Source organism: Ochotona curzoniae, unplaced genomic scaffold (genome assembly GCF_017591425.1).
Source record: "Ochotona curzoniae isolate NIBS_2020 unplaced genomic scaffold, NIBS_Ocur_1.0 contig_1482, whole genome shotgun sequence".
Classification (NCBI taxonomy): Eukaryota; Metazoa; Chordata; class Mammalia; order Lagomorpha; family Ochotonidae; genus Ochotona; species Ochotona curzoniae.
The window spans coordinates 7,524,155-7,545,066 of record NW_024465100.1 but is presented as its reverse complement, the minus strand read 5'-3'; positions in this window follow the sequence as shown (position 1 = coordinate 7,545,066).

The following is a 20,912-nucleotide window of genomic DNA, read 5'->3' as shown; positions in this document are numbered from 1 at the left end:
ATATTGTGGTAAAAAAAAAAAACTTGAAATAAAAATTTTAAAAGATGCATCATAAATCTAAACTTCAAAAGGAAAAAAGTTCTGTAAAGAAAACATGGGGCCCGGCGCGGTGGCGCAGTGGTTAAGGTCCTCGCCTTGCACGCCTGGGATCCCATATGGGCGCCGGTTCTATCCCAGCAGCCCCGCTTCCCTTCCAGGTCCCTGCCTGTGGCCCAGGAAAGCAGTCGAGGATGGCCCAAAGCTTTGGGAACCTGCACCCGCGTGGGAGACCCGGAAGAGGCTCCTGGCTTCAGATCGGCATAGCATCGACCTTTGCGCTCACTTGGGGAGTGAATCATTGGACGGAAGATCTTCCTCTCTGTCTCTCCTCTCTGTATATCCGCCTTTCCAATAAATAAATAATAAAAATAAATCTTTGAAAAAAAAAAGAAAACATGGGAGACATCTTTATGAATTTGTTAACACTTATAATATTTTTTGTTTTTATTTCAAATACAGAATTATAGAGAGCGAAAGAGAGACAAAGATTCTTCATCCACTAGTTAATTTCCTCAATGACTGCAATGGGTAGAGCCAATCTGAAGCCAGGAAGTTCTTTCGGGTCTTTTATGCAGGTGCAGGAGCCCAAGGGTCGTCCTCTACTGCTTCCCCAGTTCACAAGTAAGGAGCTGGACCAGAATTGCTGCACTTGGGTCATGAACCAGAGCCCAACTGAGACACCAATGCAGCAGGTAAAGGCTTAGCCTACTATTCCACAGCGCTGGTTCCAAGACTATTTCTTAAATGGAACATTCCACCACAAGCTATATTTGGAAATTGTCACGTTGCTAAAATTAAGAATCTCTAAGTATGCAACAAAGAAGTCATACCTAAAACACTTAAGGCATATCTACCCAAAAACGTACAGATGAACAACCTTCTAAATAGATAAACATTTCATATTTCCAGAAACAGTGGGTCCAAATGGCCTACAAATGCACTACACTCAACATTGTATTCCTTAGGAGCACATGCTAAACAATTTCACTGTTTCTATATGCTTCTGGTGACTAAAACAATTAGACAATATCAAATACTGCAAAGTGATATTCTCACATTTTGTTGGTGACAGATTAACTTGGTTTACCTATTGAAGTATTTTTTTGGCTGTATCTGCTCAAGTATTTCATGCTCTATGTTTCATAAATTCCTAAATATATTTTCAATTGATAGCATGCGTTATATCATTAGAAGGTAAAAATGTACATAATGATGTAATTGGTAAGGACAGAAACTAGAACCCATCTACAGACTTATTGACAGTACAATGGCAGCGTGCATTAACAATACATCCAACCATTGGTAGTATGTTCATGCTTCAGAATGATATCCATGGGCCCAGCACCCATATGGGTGCCCGTTCTAATCCCGGCAGCCCCGCCTCCCATCCAGCTCCATACCTGTGCCCTGGGAAAGCAGTCAGGGACAGCCCAAAGCCTTAGGACCCTGCACCTGCGTGGGAGACCCGAAGAAGCTCCTGGCTTCTGGCTTTGGATTGGATCAGCTCCAACCATTGTGGCTGCCCGGGGAGTGAACCATTGGATGGAAGATCTTCCTCTCTGTCTCTCCTCCTCTCTGTATATCTGACTTTATAATAAAAATAAACAAATCTTTAAAAAAGGATAATATCCACAAAAGAAAGAAGCTGTGCACATAATAAAGTTAAAGAACTCCTAACACAATTTTGAACTACAATGAGGACATAGAGCACAATCCCATTTACAGGAGGTTCAAAAATAAACAAAAATAATCTTTTCAGCAACAGAACACAGACCTAAATGTAATTTGGAAAACTATAAAACCTCTCAAAGAAACCCTGAATAAACTGTGTGACCTTAGATATATGGAAACATAAAATCTTCACTCTCTCTCTCTCTCTCTCTCTCTCTCTCTTTCTCTCCCCCCCTTCCACCATGTGTGTGTCTTTCAAACAATAAACAAATATACATTTAACAGCAGTGAAAGACCCTAAAGCAGTGAGTGGGAAGGAATGAGTTTACAATCACAATTAATGCTCAGGAGATGTCTACAAATAAACAACAAAAGGAACAACGAAGTTTAGCAGGATATACAAGAATAGCCAGAAGAGGGCCACACCCAGCAGGAGTTGTCGCATTTTATGGCAAACATTCACAAGGACTCATCATGGACACCCAAACAAACTGGGTGTCTTCTACACACTGCAGTCACACAATACACACCCAGAACACATGGTGTTAGTCTTGCTGCTCACTTTCATGCTTCCTTAAGTTGCTAGATTCCTTCTCCTTACTTAATCCTGCTGAATTTCATAGCATTTGCTTTCTGTCTTGGCTCTGTCCTATGACATAGGGTTGATCCTGATTTTTGCCCTCTGATTTATCCTGCAACACCTAGGCAAGAGTGAACTCATCTACACACCCTACCAAACTGCTTTAAATATCCCCTGGGGGCGATCAGTGCGATCTGTTCGATCTGTTCCTGCCACTACGTGACCCCTGAGGGGGACAGCAGAGGCATGAGGGACCAAGGACAGGATGGAAAATGAAGCCTATGGAAGAACTGAACCACTGAATCTCAAGAGTGGCAGCATCTGACCATGCTTCCTTAGACTGACCTTAGGGAACTGAAGTAAGCTCAAAGGAAGTAGCCCCCACAAGGGTGCTGGCAAGGTATTGTGGAGAAAGTGGATGACAAGTGGTAGCATTCTACAGGGAGATTTAAGAAAGCCATGAATTTTCAAAATATGTATGAAGAAAGCAAAATGAGGGACACAATTGTAATTTTAACACAAATGTTCTGAATACAGGTAAGAGACCTTTGAGGAGGAGTTGGCATAAATGGGTCACCCTAGGGTTGCAGGTGCATGGAAGGTAATGGCTGGCAGAACATGGAAAGTTGTATGTGATTTCATATGCTTCATTTTTGGTTACCTTCCAATATAAATTATCAGCTTGCCAAAGACGGATAAAATTATGATTAAATGTTTTAAAACTCTTCATGCTAAGGAGTCATCACACATTTTAATAGGAGCAGATGTGATGTCACCATTTCTAAAGGTGAAAAATTCATATACTCATATAAACCTCACTCTTGTGATCAATAAAGTCAACAAGTAAACCTAAAACTCCATTCCAAGAACTCAGTTCTTAAATATACTCTTGGGTGTGGAGGAATACACATGTAAAAACACATAGAATATTTAAGATATATAACACATATGCATTTACTAAATGTCTGTATGTACGTAGGTATCTAAAACATGGTGGTAACTCAAACTACATCTAAATAGAAACAAAGTGAAATAAACTGTGGGATAGGAGAGAAGAAGGAAAAAGGCTGTATTTCCTAAATGACACAGCCAATCCCCCAAGGATGTCTGGCTATTCCTCCACCTCACCGTGACCCAGATCCCCTTTGTACGGTTGCACATCTTGCGCCTGAGTTGACCTGTGGCACTTTTGACCAACAGACCATGGAAGAGGCAAACTTCCTACACTAAGTAAGTACTTGTATAGAACTGGTCTGAAGATCTTCAAACTCTCACCTTGGATGTCCTTCCTCAGAATCGGGCACTAAGCAATATGCATAGCTTGTACTGAAGTGCAAAGTCCACAGACCCAGCCTATCACATAGAGTCAGCTACCATCAACGCCTTGCCATAAGAATAAGCCTGGAAAGAAAGTAATTCAGGATCTCTTCCCATATAACATCAACATCTAAAATGCTAGTAGAGTCCAGTCAATCCATAGAATTGTACAAGATAATGAAATCACTTTTGCTTAAACAACTTATTAAAATTATTTTGAAAGAGTAATCCAAAATGACTTAATAATTTCAACATTATAGTGTTATCAGATATAGCTGTAAAGCAAATTTATTCCAACCACAGCATTTTAAAACAGGACACTACCAGATATTTTTCTTAAAAGACTAGTTAGTAAATGCCTACTTTACAGTATTCCACTTACCCAATTCTGCCACCAATACATGAAATGAGCTATAGAAGATTCACAGAAAATGGGTATGCAAGTGTTCCAATAAAACTTTCTTTGTAAAAACTGGGCAGCTGCTCACAGGCTCTACTTTGTCAATCTCTCTTTTTAAAAAATTTACATGCATGACAGTTCATAATTCTATAGGTCAGATGAGTATTTCTGCTGTTCTGAGCCAGGTTTAGCTGATCTCAGCTTGGCTCATCCATGCACCTGTCATCAGCTGGCAGGTTAGAAGGGGGCTGGCTTGTCTATGATGGCCTCACTTACATCTGGTGTTTTTCTGGCTGCCAGCTGGAGTGATAGGGGTGATTGGGCCACATGTCTCTTATCATCCATCAGGCCAGCTCAGGGCTGTTCAAAGAGAGGTGGCAGAATTCCAAAGAATAAGCAAAGGAACAGATAGACTCTTTGAGGCCTAGACTCAGAATTGGCACATTTTCCACTTTTCTATTGACCATGCAAATCACAAGGTCAAACCCAAAACAGAGAATGAGGAAATTTACTCAACTTTTTGACGGGAAGATCTGCAAAAGCACATTGCAAAGGGCATAGGTTCCCAAGGTAGGATGAAGACTCTATGACCACTTGTGCTACAATGGAATTACAAATACGTAAGTCAGAGCTAAGACTTGGCAATGGCACTTGTTTCACTTTATGTTGGAGATGAAGAAAATGAAACCCAGGCAAAGAGAGATTTGCCCTCATCATCCCTTCTGGGGAAGTGGAGGTGGAACCACTCACTCACTGTGTAACAACGTGTCTTCACTTTCTTGATGCCTTAGAAAACACACCCAAGACCTTGGGGATTCCTAACGTAACTGAGAAAATTCCTCTATTGTACACGTTCTTATGAGGCATCCTTGATTCCAGAATCTTCAATTCCAACAAAAGCACAACTAGGAGAAGAAATATTTATCATTCAATCGAGACCCTAACAAAGATACTTTGACACAGAACTCCCATCCTTATCATACTCTAAGGACCTTAATTCTTAATTTAGCATAATTTCAACCTAAAACATCTCCAGATATCTGTATCCCTTGGTCACATGCCATCAACATGGAGAGGCCTGGTGATAATGGGTCCGGTGAGAATGACTCTTACCCAACAGTGGAGCCAAAGACTTGCTGTAAACACTCTGAGAACAAGGTGGCTACAGGCTACAAATTACTCACCAGCTGCCATAGTTACAAGCAACATCCCTACTAGTCCATAATCCACAGGGACTTATAAGAACATTCAAGCTAAATCCTTCCTTTCTATTCGCAATTGCTCTGCTGTTGGAAAAACAGTAGAATTATCCTTCCCACCCTGACTTAATGGCATCTTGTAATGATACAGCCCTGTATTAAGTTTAATCTCCTATCTGCAATTTAAAAGCTTATAAAAATAAAATTTTCCATCCTGCTTTACCCTATCAACAGGACTGACTCAAACCAGAGCATGTGTTCCCTGAATCCAGGAAGTTTTGGTACAATTTGTACTAGAATCTACTCTGCATCCAACCTTGTCCATTAACTTAAGCAAACAAGTTACGATAATGTTTTGTTTATGCTTTATAAAAACTTTTATGACTTCCTTGTAAAGCAGCATGCTAAAATTTTTTTGTATCAACAAACATTTCTTACATAATTCAAAACTTCCAAGAGTCAATTTTAAATCTAATATTAGGCACCAATCTTGTAAGCATAAACCTATTCTCAAACCATGTCGCTAGACTGAGATGTAAGGTGCTAACAAAATAAGAGGACTCAAAAGTTTGATGGGTAGAGTTAAAAGATGCCTTTTATGATGATACAAATTTTCTTGGAAGTCATGCCTAGATTTTTCATAATATATATTTTCTGAAAAAGCTTCAAAGATGCTCTGTATGCATGGATTTAAAATATTTTACATCAAAATAAACTTTCTAAATATTTGTCTATGAAATGTTTAAAGATTTTACATACATAATTTTCTGAATTTAGATCCCACAAATTCATCAGTTCTGCGCTCACTCCCTTCATAGTACAGTGACTTGCCTACAATCTCCCATCATATTCTATTCCTTTTAACACAAATGACCAAAGCCCACAGCTTCTACCATCTTCCAATCCAGCTGCTGCTTCTTTCACTCACTCTGCCCACACTTAAACAAAGCGCTCCTTCTTCCCCTAGCTCACACTTTTCCTGTCTTCTCTCACTATCCGTGCCTATCAAACTCTCATTTACACAGAACACTTGCATTTCCCAGTACAAATCTGATCTCTCCATTTATACGATCTGCATCTTTTGGTGTTTCCAGTTGAATCAAACTTTTTTAAATTGAATACTTTTTTTTAATTGAACTTGAGAGAGGGAGAAAGAAAAGAGAGAATCTGAGAAAGTGCATTCTCCCATCTGCCGGTCCACTCCCCGCCCCCCAGCCCGCCCCATCTCCAACAACCAAGGGTTGAGCCAAAGCAAAGGCCAGAACTTCATCCAGGAGTCACACAGCTACTCAAGATCCAACTAGCTGAATCATCACCTGCTCAATCGCAGGGTACTCACAGCAGGAAGCTGGAATGAGGACTGCAGTGAGGACTCAACCCAAGGCACTCTGCAATGAGGTAGAGGCCTATCCAGGGGACATTTAAAGGCTAGAGCAAATGCTCCATTTTCTAAATCTATTTATCCGTATATACTCTATTTAAAGGGCAGGCACAGAGAAAAAAAAACTATCAGAAAGGAGCTCTTTTTACCTAATTGCTCACTCCCCAAATGTGCACAACTGCTGGTACTGGGCGAGCTAAAGCCAGGAGCCTAGAACCAGTTTAAGTCTTCCTAATGAGTAGCAGAGACCAAAGTATTGGAAACATCACTGCTGCATCCCAACATGCACGTTAACAGGATGGTATTATGTGACTCAGAGTCAGAACTTGAACCCAAGATCTCCAATATGGGATGTAGGCATCTGAACCTGCAGCAAATACCCAACTCCTACATCACCTGTTTTTACATACAGTAATTTGTCTTTTATTATTTATTTATAGGAGTTCTTTGCATATTCTGATACAAATGCCATTTTCAAAATGTTAAGTCAATACTATAAAACTCCATATTCCTTGGCAAACTGAGGAAAATTCAAAAAGTTCATGGGAAAAGAAGGTAAAAACATACCTTGTTGAAAAAGTATTTTGAAATTCATAAGATTTTCCTAATATACATCTCCAATTTATTGAAAACCGTTCATAAAATTTTTGTACTAAAATAAACATTTAACCAATGAACCCTTTAAAATTCCCTTAACAAAATATTACCTGCAATTTAAACCTACAGTAAAAACTTGTCAGAAAGGCAGGAGTTAGTTGCACAAAGGAATCTCATCAATTAACTGCACAGTCAGAATTCTGAATTTTGTCTTTCTCCTTTAATTCATTTCCACTGTGTTCATCTGCTTTTCAGGTCACTGTTCCAAAAAGCTGCTACACCATCCTACACAGGTAAGTGTCAAATGAGCAAACATAGAAAGAGCAAGAGGGTGAAAAGGAACGAGGACACTTTTCAAAAAAGCTATTCCAACCTTATGTCCTACTTTATCAGTAGTCTTTCCCTCAACCCAACTACCCATCTGGTTATCTAGCTATTCATACATAGCTGCCAACTACGTATGAATCTATCTAAAGACAGAACGTAACTATACAGTATATGGTCCAAGGCATTATCTTCATTAAAGTAGCTAATACGTTTTAAGGAGAGGTGTCAGGAGCAGCTATTCCCTACACATCGTTTTGGGGGTATATTGCATCAGGAATGCACAAATCTTTCATACTCAATTTGTAAGGCGAGAATGACAAGCACATTCAGATATTACACTGCTATCAAAATAAAGTATTTCCATCACCCAGAAATTCCCTTTATGCTCCAGGCCAATCAAGCTCACCCCTCCAGAGCCATATATTTTGCTTAGTTTTATTGCCACAAATGAATTTGACTTTTTATAGAGCTTCACAAGAACAAAATCATAACATATATACCCCTTCTTTCTCTTACTCTCATACCTTGGACATACACCATATTGTTTCATTTACCAGTAATTTACCTCTTTCTACTTATCAGTAGTACACCATATTATACACAGTGCTCTGGAATAAACATCTGTATTCAGACTTTTTGAAGTACCCTTACACTTTTCATACTTTTTCATCTGTTTATTGGATCTTTGCCCATCTTCCTTTGAGAGATTATCTTTCAAAATCACTGCCTATTTCTCATGAGATAATTTATCTTTTTACTAGTGAATGGTAGAAATTCTATGTATTCTGAATATAAGTCTCGGTCAGTTACATTTTGCATGAATATTTTGTGACTTGCTTGTACTTATTAATAGAGACTTCTGAGGAGCAGGCTTTAATTTTAAGTAAGTTTAATTTTCAGGTTTTTTTATAAACTGCCTCATTTAAGAAATCTCAATATAATTCTCAAATTTTATAATTTTTCAAGATTTGGCTTTTCCGAAGTCTTTGAAATTCTGTGTGTATTTTGTAACTTTCCTGATTTCTATTAAAATCTTATTGAGACTATAATGAATGCATAAATTATTTAGGGGTGGTAACAGATAGTTTACCATTATTAACTTTTTGAAATAATTAATAGGGGCCCAGCAGCATGGCCTGGCAGCTAAAGTCCTCACATTGAATTCGCCGGGATTCCATATGGGTGCCAGTTCTAATCCCGGCAATTCCACTTCCCATCCAGCTCCCTGCTTCTGGCCCGGGGAAGCAGTTGAGGACAGCCCAAAGCCTTGGGACCCTGCACCTACATGGGAGACCTGCAGGAAGCTCCTGGCTCCTGGCTTCGGACTGGCACAGCACCGGCCGTTGTGGCCACTCACTTGGGGAGTGAACCATTGGACAGAAGATCTTCCTCTCTGTCTCTCCTCCTGTCTGTATATCTGATTTTCCAATAAAACTAAATAAATCTTAAACAAAACAGAAAAAAAAAAAGATTGCAAGTGCAAGATAGCACAGTGTAACCTTATGAGATGAAAAGAATCAACTTTCCTGCACAGGATTCTCTTCACTGTTATTTCTATGAAGTGATATAGCAGCAAATAAAACTTGCGACTGAAGCTGCACATATTATGTGCACACATTCTGTTCTTCATGAAAGCATGTCTCAGGGGCAGGCATTTAGTCCAGCTGACTGATGCCAGCAATTCTCAGCAGAAGACCTGAATTAGATTTCCAGCTCCAGCTCCTGACTCCAGCCTTCTGACAGTGCAGATCCTTGTGAGACTTGGTGAAGACGCAACTCATTGCTTCCTTCTGCTGATGCGCACAGCTCAGAACGAGTTCCTGGCACCTGGTGTGGCTCTGGCCGGACCCTGGCTGTTGCAGGCATGTGGAGTGTGAACCAGCTGGCCAGAATTCTATTTCCCTGGTTCCCAGATAAATCTTATTAAAAATATTTATTAACTTATTTAAAACTATGCTTCAAGCGATAAAAATGCACATTCCTAACTTGGAACAAATATTTCCTAGGTCTTGAGATTCAAAACAGGAAGGAAGGCAAATTCAAGGAGTCATCGTAAGTAATAAAAGACCAAGTTTAGGGTTGTACCTCACTGTGCTTTTTTTATAGGTATGGGAATATCAACACAGGGAATTTCGAGAGAGAATGCCTTGGTAAGAAATAAGGAAACCAAGGATAATGAGTTCTAGTTCTATAATGAAATGCAGATTTCCCATTAAAACAAACAGTTCATTTCTACATAACAGAATTCCAATTTCACCATAAAAAAGAATCCAATCCATAACATTCTCTGGCACTCTGTCCACTCCATTTTCACTTGATTATCTGTCAGATACATTTTTATGCACTTCAATTGTTTGTCTTGTGTAATTGCTTTAAATTAGATTTTTACATACCTCAACACCCTGTGTCTCAATGAGTATGCTTTTCGTGGGATCAGTTGCATTTCTATTTATTCTTATTTTTTTAAGAAAAAAAAACTAATGTTCATAGATATGTTTCTATTACATGTTTCTGCCACTAGAATTTACTGGGAGCTTGGCCATTTACAACCCTGGCCTCAACCCATGTTCTTCATAGTATCTGTCGTCTTTTAAGCTGATGAGCTGACAGCTGGGCAGAAATCCCTTAAAATCCAAGTGGATTTTTACTTTTGACTTTTAGTATAAAAATAAAAAAATGAACTGCTGCTAATATACTACAAGTTGTTATACCAAGTTTGCTCCCAGGGTCAATGTAAGATGTTGGAGGCATATTAGTAATCATTATATTTTGGGGAAGAAGATGAAAGAACATACAACCAAAAACAAACTAGTAAGGTAACAATCAAGCAACCACTGACTGTGATTTTAAGAGTATCTTAAGACAAAAACTCCCACAGCCTGGAGATCTGAATGAACTATATTATCTGGACTGGAATATATGAAAGTGTTTCAGAAGAAAAGAAAAATGCATCTGTCCATCCAGTAGCTAAGTTTTCATTCTTAGATATTTAGGTCTGCCTTAAGAACTACATCAGGCCTTGCAAAACATGGTCAAAGGGACATCTGCGATCAGGTTTTCTGATTCTAGCACTCCTTGGTGCTAGACAGCTTCCCTAAAAGATACAGAAGGGGCTGATGCTGTGACATAAAGGATAAAACTACCATCTGGTGTACTAACATCCCATATGGATGCGAGTTTGTGTCCTGGCTGCTCCACTTCTGATCCAGCTCCCTGCTAATGGTGTGAGAGCAGCAGCACAAGGCGGCCCAAGTGCTTGGGCTCCTGCCACCCATGAGGAATATCCAGAAGAGGCTCCTGGTTCCTGGCCCCAGTCTGGCTTAGCACTGGCTGTAGTGGCCATCTAGTGAGATAGCCAGTGCATGGAAGAAGAGAGAGAGAGAGAGAAAGAAAGAAAGAGGAAGAGAGAGTTTCTTTCTCCCTCTCTCAAACAAAAACGTCTTTTTAAAAAGTTACTTGAATACAACTTAAACAAAAAGACAACATGGGGCCCGGCGCGGTGGCGCAGTGGTTAAGGTCCTCGCCTTGCACGCCCGGGATCCCATATGGGTGCCGGTTCTATCCCGGCAGCCCCGCTTCCCTTCCAGCTCCCTGCCTGTGGCCTGGGAAAGCAGTCGAGGACGGCCCAAAGCTTTGGGACCCTGCACCCGCGTGGGAGACCCGGAAGAGGCTCCTGGCTTCGGATTGGCATAGCTTCGGCTGTTGCGCTCACTTAGGGAGTGAATCATCAGACGGAAGATCTTCCTCTCTGTCTCTCCTCTCTGTATATCTGCCTTTCCAATAAAAAAATAATAAAAATAAATCTTTAAAAAAAAAAAAAGACAATATGGCACTGTGTTCAGGTATTATGTAGAGAAACCAGACATTAGATTATGAAGTCACAGTATACAAAGGTACAGACTGTGGAGGTGGCATTCAGTCTAAGAGTTCCATAGCAGAGTGCCTGGGTTGATGGATACCTTGCTCCTGATTCCAGCTTCTTGCTAACACAGATGCCGGGAGCTAACATTGATGGCTCAAGTGCTTGTCCCACATGGAGATCTAGACTGAGTTTAGCATCATGGACATTTCAAGCATTTGGGAATGAGCTAGTTGGTGGGCACTTTCAGTCCCTCTCTTAAATAATTTAAAGGTCCAGTGGCATCAAGAGTTTCTGTGAAAGAAATGAGTAGGGTGCCAAGAGAACGACAAAGACCAGACCAAGACCTCTTCATGTTCACTTTCACCTCCCTGATGAGGTGACCTTCCAGCTGCAACCCAGGGGATAAAAGCAAAGGGCAGTATGGAAATGCAAAGAGAGGAATGTAGTGGGTAGGCCTAGCTGAGAGAACAGCCTACCTGAAGCTCTTCAAACTGAAAAGAACTCCACAAGAAAGTGGAAAGCACCTGAGAGAAGACCAGAGTAATCTCCCGTCAAGTAAATTTTTAAAAATGGCTGTAACAGTATAACACTTTCGACTGAACCACAGCGTGGACCATATCACTTTTCCAGTTGGATACCAACTCTTGTAACTCCTCATGTTCTGTGCACACACTGACTACAGATCTTTGCTTTCTTGGGAGCTCAGTGCTCTGTAAAGCAGGACACCAGATGCTGACATCTTTGGCCTCTTACATCCTGCATGAACAGTGCAAACCCAAACAGACCAGGAGCCTCACATGAAACACCTGCAGGTGCTTCACCAGGCCTGGGCAGACCTAAAGGTCCACTGACTTGTGTGTGTGTGAGAGAGAGAGAGAGAGAAAGAGAGAATGGGAGGGAGGGAAAGAGAGGGAGGGACAGAGAGGGAGGGACAGAGAGAAAGGGAGAGAGAGAGAAAGAGAGAGAGAGAGAGAGAGAGAGAACAAACTTGAGAATGGCCTTCTCTGTAACTGCCAGCATTGAGAAATATAAGCTGGGTCCACAGAAATCATAAGGCACATGCAATACTGAAATATAGCAAAGCAGGTCCTACTAACATTGTCCCCTAGTTTCACTTTTTTCATGAGAGACAGGGCAGGTGGCAAAGGGCTGGGATGGGCAATGTTAAAATAGAATAAAGGAGCTGGAACACAAAGGCCATTTAGGAGTATAACGAGAGTTGTGGGGAAGGTAAAGGCTCCCATGGCCTTCTTTAATGTGACCACTGCTGACACAGGAGCACAACAAGGAGAGCATCTATCATCACAGCCCCTTGGATTCAAGTCAGCCACAGGCCAAGACTAAGAACAGTAACAAATAAGCACCTGCAGCAGAACTCTGAGTGTAAAACAGATATGGTCCCTAGTCTCATAAAACAGCAGAGTGCCACTATCCAACAGTACAGACAATGCACAAGTACAAAAACTAAAATGGACTATGAAAAGCTCTGTAATGTGCCACCTAGTCATATTAGCTCTCTGACTTTGAACATGCTATTTAATCTCCATGCATTCAGTCTCCTTGTTTATCGGTTCTACCACAGGAATTAAAATGGAATAATGTATGTAGACTAAATAGCATGTACTTGTTTTACAATAAAAGCAATCAATGGTGCTTATTAATAGTACTGATCATAAATATGAGTAGTATGCAATTATTCAGGTGAGAGCTGACCAAAAAAAGTGTTCTTCTGTACATAGTCACCGGAAACTTATCATGACCATACCTCAATATCTGTATGGGAATATGCAGATTTGCTGATATTAAGGGACTTAGTTACTGTCTCAGATTTCCCCTTACATGTTGCCAATGCTTTCATACCATGCAGTACTAGGAAATGGGTACAAAACTGAAATCCAGGAATAACCATAGGTATATCCTGGCATCTTAGGGTCACAAACTAAAGTTTGATAATGATAGATTACAGTTCTAGTTTAAGTCAATTCAGTACATTACCAAACTACACACTTACTTCCTGAAAGTGTTCCAAGTTAGAAAATTAAGCTTACAGGAACAAGCTATTTAAAAAGATATTACAAGTGAACAGTGAAAGGCTTTTAGGCAGATAGAGTATGAAGTTTTAGCACACATATTATTTGTGAAATGAGAAATTGTCAACACGTGTTAGTCGTCTGGTGGCAGTTCCTTTAGCTTTGCAGAGCACCTTTCACATCTCGTTAAACAATACCTTTCCAAACGTGCATTACACTCTCAACCGACTGCGCTTCCCTGACCCTTCTGCTTCACAGCTATCTTCTTAATCCAAATCGCAGGAAGTAGAATATAGGTGGGGTGCAGCCATCTCAATACACTGAGTGAAGAAGTTACTCCAGTTTCCAGGAATCTCAGCCAAGCCTGAGAATACAAGCTTCTCTGCACAGCCACTTGGATGGCAAGCTAGGATGCCTGATCTGCCAGCGCCGCCCACGCTGGGGACGGCCCATGCTCTGTTCACAGGCTCCACTGCTGCTCTCACTGCAGGCCCAGACATTCTCTTGGAAAATATTTTTTTTTTCTTTTGGTGGGCAATGGGGGGTCGGAGTGTGGTAGACAGCCGAGGGACAGAAGTATTTGTAAGAAACCCAAGTCCATCCCATTTCTTCTTTAATGTGGCAACCTGATCATTATTAAATACTGCATTGTGAATCAGGCTAATTTTATGACCACCATATTCTGAACCGTGCAGTTTTTCTAGAAGGCTATTACATTTTCCATCTAAGCTCTACCCAAGAATTTTGGTAGTCTCTCTTCTTTTAAATGCAAAATGCTTATTTCTTAATGGATTAATGTATTTTTATACAAAAATATGTCAGTTTGGCTTTATGGTTTCTTCCACTCATAGGGTTGTTTTTATACCTATTAATACATAAAAATGACATTAAAGAAAAAAAAATCAAATCTATGATATAGTACTTAGTCAAAATAAGGTACCTTATCACCACCTGTTCTCTCCAAGAAAAGGACAATAATGCAGATATTGTCTGTCCTATCACTGGACACACAGCCAAATAACAGAGTCTTGCTTCTTCCCACGTGGACTTATAAATCATTCATCTGTCTTGTTTACTAATTTCCAAAGTTAAACCACCTACAAATATTCACTAGGTAGGTAATTCATTCAGTTCACATAAAGTCTTTGAGGTGAGCTGTCATATTTGAGCCAATAGAGAGACTAGTGCAAACAGCAGGCATAGACTCCACCAAGCTCCATCACTCCTTCCATAACTCTGAAGTTCACGAGCAATTCTTTCATTAGTGACATAAAAAAAGCCCCCAAAAGAGAGGAAACCAAAACCAAACTGAAAATTCCTGACAACAAATTTGTCTCAGATATACAAGCAAGTAGTCTGTAAAACTGCCAATGCTTTTAATTTTTATTTCATTCATATTTATAGCTTCAAAAACTATTTTTAAAAACACTCCTGTAGGTTTTCTGTTTTGCAATTCCTGCATTACCCAGGGCATCTATACAAAGGACAAGAGGGTAGGCAGTTTTCACTCACATAGAAAGGCAGAAGATTCTATGAAAGCAACACTTGGCAGAGTTGTCACATAAAACAGGTCAAGGAGACCCTGGATCTTCAGCATCAACCCAGGCCAAATCCCAGAGAAAGACGTCAAAGTCTACTACTCCGCCTCTGAAAAGTCCCTTGCAATGCAAACTGCCTTGAAGCACACTATGAAGGGAAAGTTCGAAAAGGCATTCCACAGAAGTGAACCAGGCAGATTGAGACTTCCAGGTTTCTATTGCTCTGCTCGATATTATCTCAGCTCCTTACATAAAGTCTGATTTATACAAATTGGCTCACTTTCTGAGGATTTGCTTTTATTTTTAATACAGCTTTTCAGTCAAACTTCACTTTCGGTGGAAACACATCTTTGATAGCCAAGACTGAACATAAAATTCCATTATTTAAGTGGCAAAGAGCTGGTAAGTCAAGTCCTCGAGGCCTGTGGCAGTAACTTACTCTGTTTGTGGTTTCTACTTTGTTAGACTCCGTGGAGCCATGAATCTATCTTGTCCTTAAAAAACTGAAAGAGGGGGCTTTTCAAATGAATGTAATGCTCCATTTATGTGCCCCGGGAGCAGCATATCAAGGCCTCTGGACTGATTAGACCCAGATGTCGCTAACAATGTTAGTGTTATGGACCAACTGCAGGTGTGGGAATAGATCCGCTTCCCTGGGACCCTCAGCAATCAGACCAGTGGTTTCTTCTGGCTCTCGGTTTGGAGTTTTCAATTAACACTACAATGGTATTGTTGTTCTCTGGTATTAGATCATATGTCATGTAAATGAAGTTGAATATACAGTTAAACTTGACAAGGTGATTTAGGCCAAGGATACATGTGTTCAGTATTACGACTTGATTGAGGTTAAATAATAATAATAAAAATGCCCTGACATACTATAAAGTTTTTATTATTTGGCTTATCAGATTTTCACATTATATTTTCATAAAATGGAATGTCATTTATTGCAAGGCGAGACGCTTATGAAAAGAGAGACACAAGCCTACTTAGAGATGAATGAAATGATTAATTTCAGATTGGATGCTTTTATATATAGTCAGTGTCACAACTGGGAAATTCTCTCTGTGCTTTTTTATTTGCTTATTTCCATTTTCCAAAATTCTGTCTTGGTTCTTTATCTTCTCCCTTAATGTGAGTGATCAGTACCACATAATCACCCCTTTGGTGAGAGCAAAGGAGGTGTTTGGGATTCTTCTGAGATATTACTTGGCTTAAAGCTATGAATCCAGTTCATCAGTGACCAGGGCTATATTCTACCATCCTATGGGTGTCATGATGCTGCGGAGAGCAGCCAGGCTCCCTAAAGCACATTATGAGAGCTGTCACGGCTTTGAATTAGACTGTAAGCTTCTCAGGGCAGGAAACTTATCAGCTCTGTGTTTTTAAGCACCAAAGACACTGGTTGTCCTGCGCATAAATAGCAATAAAAATAACTTCAGTGGTCCATTTTGTACCTCACTTGCAGAACATTTCTAACTCTCATTAATGTTGATGAGCCATGCACAGTGCAGAAATCTCTTGTTTTACTTATGCCTTCTTGGATATGGAAATTTCCTGGAGACCAGACCACATTGTAAGTCAGCTCAGTAAAATGTTCTCTGGTGTGCCCGCACTGGGGAAAACTTTATGCCCTACCAACTTGTGCATTGCAAATGCAATGAAAGATAAGGTTCATTTTTTTTTCCTGAGAGCATTAATAAGCTACAACACATGGACTAAATTCTTCACAACCCAACATTACAACTCAGAAGTAGCTTCTTTCCATGCATGATAAATAACCAAGAAAATGAAGTTAGTCCTGAGAGCCACACTTCACTTGTCTGTCGAGATCAGGAACAGCTGATGCTATTCCTCTCTCTTCATGACAACCCTTAGATGTGTAGACACAACACTTCTTCTTTGAAGCTATGAATATCTCATGCTAGCCCAAAACAAGGATTCCTTAGTTAAACACTTTGGAAATTACTAGAGTCTTAATTTCCATCTTTTTTTAACTACCCACAATGTGAGGTAGAATGAATACGTTGATAATCTACAAGGAAGTAAAGCAAGCATTCTTTATGACTGCAGTGTTTCAAGACCCTACACGGTAGCTGAAGCTACTCATTCATTGAGGCATCCCCTCTCTCCCTCTCCCCCACACTCCTGCCACCCAGCATCTGTAACTTTTAAGGCACAGTGTAGGAAACCTGGACACAAGGATAAGTAACTCACAGCCCTTCCCTCAAGAAAAAACAAATTTCTGAACCTCAGACCAACAGAGCAATTTCTTAAGTGCAAGGATGGGGCGACACAGGGTATCAGGTAAACACACCAACAGCAAAAGTAAGAAGTGAATCAAATATCTGGGAGTCTATCATTTTTAAGATTGTCCTACTTATTCTTAATACAAACAAACTGTAAATGACAGGATATACGCATTGAAAAAATGTGGTCAAGGTATTGTTGGCTACCGTCACACTAATCAAAACAAATGATAACTTAAGACATGGAAAATGAAGCTGTTAGTCTACTGGCCTAAAATTCCGATTTCTTCCTTGATATCCTAAGCCTATTTGTCAATCACCTTAAAATTTAGTTTAGCTATTCTTAGATTTTCATAGAATCCTATCAATTGTTTGTAATCTATGGAGCACTACATAACTGGTCCACGTGTACAGTGATAAAAATGTAGCCTATTGATTTTTCTGCCAAGTAAGTAGGAAAATTATGGGTACAATTATTCCATTTTATATCGCCCCCACATTACAGTAATGGACTCTTTCCCCCCACCACTAGTATTCAAAACCATGGACGTAATGAGAAGTAATGAGGTTAGAGACTGAAATTACCATTCCAAAAATGATTCATCGTGTCACTTAATTTTCCAAGGCAGCTTCTAGATATTACCATGTTTTACTTTAGTGGAAAGCAGAAGCATAGCAAGCAAATATTTCCACTATGATAGAATCAAAGGTTAAGTTTGTTCAGGATAGCCCCTAGTGTTTTAAATGTATTTGCAACACAAACAATCAAGGAAATCTTTAAGAAACAATAATATGAAATTAATTCCTGATGTAATAGACATGTCATTAGAATCTTAGTCTATTCAGAAACAGCTCTCAAACTATTCCAACAGTATTTGTAACTCTTTAAGGGAAAATACTGTTCATTCAACATCACTCATGAGAAAACTGAGGACTGAAACAGAAAACTGTCAACATTACTCGTTGATTGCAATGTGTATCTTCAATTCCTTAGTAGAAAAGTCATAACCTCAAATGCACCACATGTACCATCTAATTCATGACTGCAAGCATCAAACGAGCCCAAACACAGTAAGCCATGCTGCTACTTTTAAACTATGACAGAAAACTGAATCCAATTTGGTGTTAGGGAACTCCATTGGAAACACTATAGAATATCAGTATCATTGAGGTTTGAGGGAGAGCCATTTTTCCCATGAACCCTCTACTCATCCTCCTACCTGTTAGCACCTCGAGGACTACTGCCTGAAAGGACAATCTTCATGTTGTCAGCCATAGAAATGCTTCTCAAACAGAACTGGCGCTGCCCGACCTGTGATTAGAGAATTAATTAAAGAATCACATCATGATCGCAGACCAGCAAGTACTTGTTTTCAAAAACCAAGTCAACATTCTGGCTCTTTTAATATGCCCATATTTTTGGGCAATGACAAAATCTGAAGTCCTTTTGCCTTATTCGTGAGTGAAAAGGACAAACAACTAGATACTCTGTACATACACAAAACTATATGCAAACAAGAACAAATTATTTAAAGCAATCTGCAAGTGTTGTTCATTATTGTCTCTATCATACATGGAAGGGACAATGAAAACAGCACATTTTGAATGTTGAAAAATGTAACCACATTCTGGTGGCTGCATCTGTCCCCCTTAGAAAGAAAATTGCTATATTGTGGGACCAAGGGGCTTAGTCACCACATATGAGTTTACTTGAAGATCCCCCAAGAGAGGAAAAATGCATTATTAAACCTAAGCCATCAATCACTACTTTTGCTTTCTAACTAAATTGTCATGTTTCACATTATACTCTAGACCCCACCATTCCCTTCCTAAAAAGTGATGAAGAAATGAATGTTGAACTGCCACCGAGGCTACAGATGTTCTGTTTAGGTCAGCACAGGATGAAGAGTAGATGGAACAGCCACCGACAAACACATTTATATCGTTTTGGATATGCAATGGGGGTACTGTGTAAAATAAAAAATACGGAACTTAGAGTAAGAGATGAATAGATGTGAACACAGAAACACACTGGGATTCTGCCAAAAATAATCTACACAGGGGTCACCTTGGCTGATCTCCCAGAGACCTTGACAAAGAACCCCCTAGCTATCTTATGTTTAGTATCAGAGAATCACAATCTAGTTTGCACACTGATGGAAAGAATTCAATACAACATTGCTGAAGTACAGGGTGGATCATTAAAAACATCTTTTGAGTACATTTGTATATATGCATGTACATTATAGGTAGAAACACATGTAATTTTAAAGTCAGAAATTTTTAGGAGAATATAAAAGAAATGTAAACATCCCGGCATTCAGGCACAGGGGTTAAAACCACCATCTTCTATGCTAGCCCTCCTTTTGGAGTTGTTACAGCTCCTCTAATTCTGATGTACCTTCTGTTGCAGAGAGCAAGACAGGGCCCACTGGACCCAAGTGGAGGCTGTTGGGAGGAGTCAATTTATTCGCTAAGCTTGGCCAAAGCAGCTCCTTCTACATTCCAGGGCCCACCACACTGCATGGCCAAAATCACAGTGTTTTCAGCTCTCATTAACACGCAACCACCAGGGATTTCAAATCAACTCAGGTGTTACAAATCAATCAACTTGCATCGTAAGCCAATCAGGTAGAGGCAGATGGCTGTGTTTAGCCCCACTCAACACCTAGTACTGCCCTGGGCTGCTGTTAGCCAGCTGCAGCCTACTACACTCTCTGCTAATGTGCCTTGGAAAGTTACAGATAATGGCTCAAGAACTTCAGCTGTACCAACCATGAAGGAAACTTGGGTGGGAATCCAGGCTACTGACTTCAGCCTGGCCCTGCTCTGACTTTCCCTGTGGCTTGGGAAGTGAACAAGTGGAAGGCAGATCCCATTCTTGGTCTGTCTGTCTCTATCCACTCTGCATTTCAAATAAAAATAATCTTTAAAAATCGTAAATAGTGGGACTCCGGAAAGTGAGGATAACTTATGGAGTTCAGAGGAGTAAAACATCTACTTTAAAAAAGTCATTTACATAATCTAAATTTTAGTAAGTATTTTCTATTCATACATTTTTAAAAATTAGGGAAGTTGAATGGAACAAAACTGTGTGCTTGAAGACACATTAAAACAATTCGGACAAATAACATTAGAAAGCCTGTGACTGAGTGTTGAAATTAGCTTTAATTATGGTCTTGAACAGATGAAACTTTTTTGCCCACAGATTAAAATGCAACACTTTAAAATATAAACGATGGCCTCTCCATCCTTAGTTTTTACCTTTTTGTATGCATTAGCAAATATATCCAAATTATCATTTGTTTACAGTACTGTAAGTAGTTCAGATTAAATTCAAGGAAAATTCTTCAAGAGAAGTTTCAAACACTGTCTTTAAAACCTTTGGATTTGCCTCTTTTTTGCTGCTGTTGACTTTGCTTTTCCTCCCCTCTTGGCACAAATCTCCTTCTTTGGCAGTCTGGTTCACAAAGTCGCGTCAGCTAAACTCATGCAAGCCAAGGACTACTAAGTTTCTATCATTCTAACAATTCTCTTCTAAACTCTGGATACAAATTTTCCTGTTAAATTACCAATATGCCTTTGATTTCCTCCTTCATCATTGAGCGCTTCTGACACTGAATTCTTTGGGCCCAACACACTCCTTTTCTAGTTTCCGCAAGTTGTGATATCCACAATGCCAGAACTCTGCCAAAAGCCCTGAAGTGACTGTCTGTCTCAGC